Source organism: Hyalella azteca, unplaced genomic scaffold, assembly GCF_000764305.2.
Source record: "Hyalella azteca isolate HAZT.00-mixed unplaced genomic scaffold, Hazt_2.0.2 contig6929, whole genome shotgun sequence".
NCBI lineage: Eukaryota > Metazoa > Arthropoda > Malacostraca > Amphipoda > Hyalellidae > Hyalella > Hyalella azteca.
In genome coordinates, this window is record NW_025937069.1 from 328,192 (window position 1) to 335,603 (window position 7,412).

General features: G+C 38.3%; 1 non-coding gene across 1 annotated transcript; it reads right to left on the reverse strand.

Annotated features, from left to right (window-relative positions):
• Positions 1 to 4,632: 4,632 nt before the first annotated feature.
• On the reverse strand, positions 4,633 to 4,705 carry Trnar-ucu. The gene has a single exon. It is a non-coding gene; the product is annotated as a tRNA-Arg (tRNA).
• Between the last annotated feature and the right edge of the window lie 2,707 nt (positions 4,706 to 7,412).

A 7,412-nucleotide genomic window follows, 5' to 3' on the forward strand; every position in this document is an offset into this window, starting at 1 on the left:
TGCAGGACGCTTCCTTGTGGCACGCCACTGCGCACTGATGCCCAGTCTGACACGGTTCCGTTAATACTGACACGTTGTCGTCTACCTACTAGAAAATCTCTGATCCATTGGAGTACGTTTCCCTCAATCCCCAAGGACTTCACTTTACGCAACAGCCGCTCATGCGGAACACTGTCAAATGCTTTGGCAAAATCGAGGTACATACATCCACTGGCTCCCTTTCGTCCAGCAGGCCAATCGTTCAACGTAGATAATAAGTTAGTGGTGCAGGATCTGCCGGCAATAAAACCATGCTGACAATCTGATATGAGATGGTGAGCAGTCAAGTGATCGATAATCCTATCCCTCAAAACAGATTCCCTTAGCTTACAAACAACACTTGTCAGACTGACAGGGCGATAGTTGCCGGGGCTGCTTTTGTCACCTTTTTTGAACAATGGTGTTACTTGAGCTTCTTTCCAGTCGGACGGCAAAATTCCTTCGTTCAAGGTTTTTTGAAAGAATACTGTCAATGGGCCGGCCAGAACGGTTGCTAATTCTCTGAGCAATCTGGGATGGAAACCGTCTAGTCCACATGACTTGTTGGGATTTAGAGCTACCAGGCGCTTGAGAACCTCTTCTTCGTGTATTTCAAAGCATGTTAACTTCGAGCCGACTGGGCGCTCCTCAATATCTGGAATACTGTTCAAGTCCTCATCTGTGAACACACTGCTCGGTTAAGGATTCTTCAAACCTTTTGCAGCAATGCTGTATAATCATATTCTTTCTAAAGAAAGCCGTATATAGGTTGTCGTCAAAAACGTGTCAGGATGTTGATTTTTATTCAATCAAATCTTATTCATGTTGGTAAATTAGGACACATTTTCAGGTCTAATCTGTTTTATTATAAATTTATTGAATCTCAGTCGTGAATCGGAGGTACTCACTCTATTTGTTATGTAGTTCCTATATTGACTTAAATTCAAGTTATGTATTTGAATGCGATAGACTGCCCGCGTTGAACGCGCGTTGAACGGCTATAGGCGGTCGTGGAAGTTTCGCGCCGACTGAAAGACCGGCTTCGATAATTTTTTAGGTTGACGAAGAACCAATTAAACAACGACTTAGTCAATGAAGTTGGATTTAATTTTACATATTTATCAATCAATGCAGGTCCGTATATTTATCTGCTTATTTTTAATAGAAGAACGCATTTAAGTTTTCCCATATGTGTTAGTTTCCGTAAGGTAGGCGTACAAACGGACCAGAGCAGAAAATTTTTTTAAAAGTTTCTCATATATTCAGTCTTGTGGTGTATGGTATTCGAGTTAAGTTATGTGCAAAGGCATTAATTAATTAGTCTAGCTTCCCAAGTTTCAAGTACTGTAGCGCGAGTATGTAATTAAGTATGTATATCTTATCGCTACACACGCCGCTATAGTATCGCTACACACGGCGCTCATAGGTGAAGTTAGGCATCTTCAACCACATTTGAGTGAACTGACCCAAATAGAAGTTAATGTCCGATGAAAAAATCGATCAGCTTTTTGGTGCCAGCTTACTGAGACAGTGAATATAAACTGGAAATTTATTGCTTACTTTATCATACAAATGAATCTAGTGGCGGGGTTTATCAATTAATTGCGATCTGTGCTAGAAAAGGTTTATTCTTAATTGGTTGGTGAATTATTTGGATGTATTGTCATGAATACCACTTGAGCCATATCCATTTCCCAAGCTACTAAAAATAAATTGCGCTGTAATGAACCTGCCATCTAGCACGTTGAACTGGGAGCGGTGAGTACGAAAAACAGCAACAATGGCTGCGCGGTGCGAAGTCTACAGAGCAGCTAAACGCTTTTATTTGAGTAATAATGTCACTTGTTTGCTTTAATCGCAAATTCACCAAAAACTTAAAAGCAAAGAAAACTCCACAATTTTTGTGGAGTTTTCTTTGCTTTTAAGTTTTTGGCTTTTATTTGAGTTCCGTTTATGACGCCGATACACCGCAGCCCGAGCGCTATTATGCAAATACGCGACTCCTCCTTTCAATTAAACTAAAACGTGCAAATGAAACCGCTGCCAGTTATCCAATATAAATTCCTTCTTCTGTGCACGCATTTAAAATTACTTGCGTGTTTGAATTAATTTTTTACACTGCATTTGCTTGAAATTTTTTCTCTCGCTTTTGTAAAGCCGACGACAAGAGATTCCTAAAATAAATAAATTTTATTGACACCAACTAAACAGTATAATTCTGAAAAGAGTTACATTAAAATTTTAGTTTGGACGTCCTTGCGCTGTCTTTAAAATGGATGTGCCTAATGAGCCTTATTAGAATAAAGAAATGAGACATAGTTATTTTACTAAGACAGTTGCATTTAAAGCAGACGGTGCCAGAAACAAACCGTGCGTGTCGGCCGCCGCCGCTGGATGCGTGTCGGCCGCCGGCGCTGGATGCGTGTCGGCCGCCGGCGCTGGATGCGTGTCGGCCGCCGGCGCTGGATGCGTGTCGGCCGCCGAGCGCTGGATGCGTAACGGCCGCCGTCGCTGGATGCGTGTCGGCCGCCGTCGCTGGATGCGTGTCGGCCGCCGTCGCTGGATGCGTGTCGGCTGCGGGCGGCGCTGGATGCGCTCATTAAGTCGGACCTGCATGCTGGATGCGCTCATTTAGGCTCTGCATTCATTAATGCAGGTCCTGAAGTGTCCACTTGAGGCGCGTGCAGTGCAACTCATTAACATAATTAGCGAGGCGACACTAAGCCTGGAATGTATCTTGCTTCTCGGCGTCGCTGAAAGTTAACTTAGGACGTCATTGCAGTCCCGGTAATAATTATATTTCAGGGATAAAATTCATATTTTGTCGCGTATACTTTATTTTAACAAATACATAGCGTTAGTGATATGTGAGGACGTGTGATGTGTGATATATGAGTGTGATGTTAGTGATGTGTGAGGAAGTGTGATGTGTGATGTGTGAGTGTGATGTTAGTGATGTGTGAGGAAGTGTGATGTGTGATGTGTGAGTGTGATGTTAGTGATGTGTGAGGAAGTGTGATGTGTGATATGGCACTGTGTATTTAGTGGTGTGTTAGGAAGTGTGATGTGTGATATGTGTGATATGTGAGTGTGTCGTTAGTGATGTGTGAGTAAGTGTGATGTGTGATATGTGAGTGTGTCGTTAGTGATGTGTGAGGAAGTGTGATGTGTGATGTGTGAAGTGTGAGTGTGTCGTTACTCGTTAGTGATATGTGAGGAAGAATATATTCGGCGACTGATTTGATTACGGATTACGGAAACATAAGGATTGCTAAAATGTTTGTCCATTATCTATATCGCAATTTGGTTTCTCACCAAAATAATTCAATTTTTACCGAAATTTAATGTTATGCAGCCTAAACTACGTTTAATATAGTGAGGGTTCGCAAATAACGTAATAAATTATGCAACTCTGCGTAGCTTGAATAAGAACTACAAAAGAAATTGCACTTGCTTTGCAGTTGCTCTTAACCAGCGACAGAAGGATCATCGGCTACATGATTAATCGAGTGTGGAAGATCTTGGCATAACAACTATTGTCTAATTGAACCTTATCACAAACACGTTATTATATATTTTTATACAGCGGAATGATGAATATGCTATATATTGAACGAATAATGACTGATTTATGAGGTCCGATATTGGATAAACTTATATAATCGAAATAATTTTTTTAATGTATTGTTTAGCGTGAATTTATTCGGTGCAGAAACATTTTGAGATCCTAAGCTCCCTCGTATAATCAATCTTTCGTTCTATTTCAATTTATTTTCGTTCGTTTATTTTCAGCCCAATTACTGCTATTCTGTATTTATATTTGCATAAAATACTAGTATTTAATTTGTGTATTTATCACGTATAGGAACCAACAAACTACTTATTTAAATTAGCGTCGTCATACGTCTTGCCTCAAGCCCTACAGTCTTTCGAATGGCAATTACCATAGTTACTCCTGATGATCGAGCGTTCAACGTTTTTCTATGAAACGGTGTTTAATTATTTATTTTCTTTCATTGTAGAACGCTAGATTTCTTTGTCCTTGCCTGTTATTCTGTGCAAAATGTGAAGTCTCCTAATCATCTAATCATTAAGGACATGATAAGCGCATCAAAGAAATTAATTATTATGCTATTAATTCAAGAATGTGCAGCACAAGAGATACTACTAGCTGAGTAGCTGACTGCTTTAAATAAATTCTACCTACGTAGTATTAAAGCCGTGTTCTGAGTTCTGACACGAGAATAATTTCTACCAATTCTGCGTCGGAACTGCCATCACATAACAATAGGGCATGCCTCTTACGTTTCTGTTGCACTTTTAATACCCAAACAACAACTCTGTATGGACGTTATTGATACCTGCAATTCTGCTGCTCATGCGCGCTCCCGTCGACCGCCGGAGCACAGTGACCTCACCCGTGACCCAGCCCTCTCATTCCCCAGCCCTCTCACTCCCCAGCCCTCTCCCTCCCTAGCCCTCTCACTCCCCAGCCCTCTCACTCTCCAGCCCTGTCACTCCCCAGCCCTCTCACTCTCCAGCCCTGTCACTCCCCAGCCCTCTCACCTCTAGACATGCCTCTGTGCCTAGCAGCAAAATGGTGCTATACTAGCTCATCCTCAACGGGATTCGAACCCGCGGCCTCTGGATTAGAAGTCCAGCGCGCTATCCACTGCGCCATGAGGACCGTAGAGTGTGACTATTACAAGACAATATATTACAGAACTATACATTTGGGTATAATTAAGGTTCTGGTTTTAGTCTAAATTAAAGTATTAATCGAGTGGTATTTTTTCAGAATGCAGTAAGGCAACAGAAACTGGGACTAAAGTGATGCATTGATGGTATAAGGGGTATCATGGTAAGACACGTTATTCTGAATATTGCGGTATAAGTTTTTAAACATTTAATTGCGCATTGTAATCACAATAAGGCTTAACATAGAGAGTGAACATAGGCTGAACATAGGCAGTGAGAATAGGGCTGAAAAAACTGAGAATGCCTAAAATTTTCTATATCTTTCACAGGATGTTAGAAACAAACTTGTCCGTCAGGCTTTAACATCGAAATTTTTGATAACATTTTTATTTTGAGAAACTTTAACAATGAATGACAGAAAAAATGAGACAGACGTCAGTCATTCGTGCGAATTTTGTTCAAAAAATTCGAATAATTTCGTTAACTTCGCTAAGAAACTTTTTAAAATATAATAATAATTCACTACTGAGCAAATGGTCCCTGATTGATCCGTTGCGTGTTGGCCTTCTCGATCAAGATTAGCTAAACTGGGTTAAAGAATCGATCACAGGCCATTATATTGATTATATGCTTGTTTCATATAAAGGAAAAAATCATTAGCATGCAAATAGTCATTTCATTGATAACAATTTCAACAAACAGGTCGCGTTGTTAGTGGTGGTCCTTAATCATTGATTTCCAATCTAAAAAAATAGACCTGATTGTTTAGTGGCGACCAACAGGATAATGACATTATAAGTTTATCAAAAAGCTGGTATATCATGTCGTTATTGTAATAACATATTTTATTCGCTTTACGGAAAGCTGAAATGCCAAGAGACTACATGTGCGCTAAAATGTTTACTTTGAACAAAGTATTTTTCCTGGCAAAGTTTAAAACATTTTTTACATTATTTCTTTCGTCGAAAGAATGGATTTCAACCATTAATTGAGCAAAATTTTCTCTCGTAAGGATAGAGACTTCCTCAAATTTCATTCTGGCTCAGGAGTTTTCACTCATTAAAAAAATTTATTTGAAAATGAAATGTTTGTGCGTGAGACGCACTAATTTTCGTGCCGTACGTTGATATAGGCCCTATATTCATCACACTACGTTGTTGATACTCGAGTTTCCGTGTACGCAGTTAGTAAATCAATAGACTTGAATGTCTTATGCTTGTTAAAACAACATTTCTCAGTAGTAATTGTGGTGTAATTTGATTATTATATTTGTAAATGATCAATTGATAAACGATTTACATGACATTTTTACCTCATGACATGAATGATTTTTTTGCACAACAGGTTTAGAAAAGGAAAATATATGGAATTAATGTGATTGATTGAAATATTTTGTAATTAAATAAATTAATATATTGTAATTAAAGATTTGTGTGTACCAAATGTTTTAATACATTTCTACTAATGCTATTGATTAGTTATTTCTTTTGTATTTACCTGCAACTGGAATTTGAATTCATTCTGATGTATTATTTTTTTTATTTGTACATGAAGTGCATTGATATGCCAAAATTCCAGACGGCATTGTCTAAAGTTGCTTAAGTCTCCTTCCAATTCCTTCCCTTCCTTGAAGAAATAGGCCATGGGCCTATTTCTTCCACGCCGACACTTCTATTCTATTCTAATAGACCTGAAAACAACAAGGCATGCTTGCTTTGTTGAATAATAGTAATCTGGTAAAGCCGTTGTTTGGTTGCTCTCCCAGAGGATGATCTTTTAATGTTTCGACCATAAAATTAAATAACTATGTATTGTTTATCTCAGTACTGCATCCTATAAAAGCTTGAATAATTTTTTTATATCGAGCTATGAACAGCATTTCTGGTTGGCTTGTTTCTACCAGATTTTGTGATTCAGAAGCTTGCTGGTTAGCAGGTTTTGTAATAAATTATTATCCATGATCATATACGTGGATGACACGATCTGTGCTAGATTAAGGTTCCTAGAGAGTTTATGATAACGTTCGCTCACGACGTTAACGCGAATGCAGTCGATGCTACTTTATAATGAAAAGAAGAAGCCGAAATTTTGTATTCTTTTTCAAAATTTTGTGTTTTTGTATTGTAGAAGCCAAAAAATTTTGTAATAATTATATTGGAATAAATATTTAGAAATAGGTAATAAAAGCTTTTCAAATGGTGGTCTGGATAGGCAAGGTTATAAATTGCATGAATAAAATGTGTTCTCAAGCGCGCATGCTTATAACCGTAGATTTTAAGAATACAATGCTAGAAAGAAAACTATTCCGATGAACTTTTTAGGGGAAACTGTATTACTTGGACTCTTTAGCAGGCACTTTGTGCACAGCTGCACACTAGTTGTTAACAAATTTGTAACCGTTATAGCTTATATCAAGGCATCGACTCTATTTTTTCTGCTCAATTATTATGAAAAAACAGATGTTGCTTCCTTCATATTCGCTTCGAATGTAAACAGTATCCAAGTGCTGCGTAAATTATCTTGTGAGTTGTGACCATATTAAGAACTTCAATTTAATTCTCATTACCTTCATTCCTTCACCAGGCCATAGATACCTTTTCTTATTTATCATGCTTTATTATTGATGTATATCCTAATTTCTTTTTGAGACTAAATTTATTATTTTTGCATGCTTTTTAAAAATGAAACACGTCCGC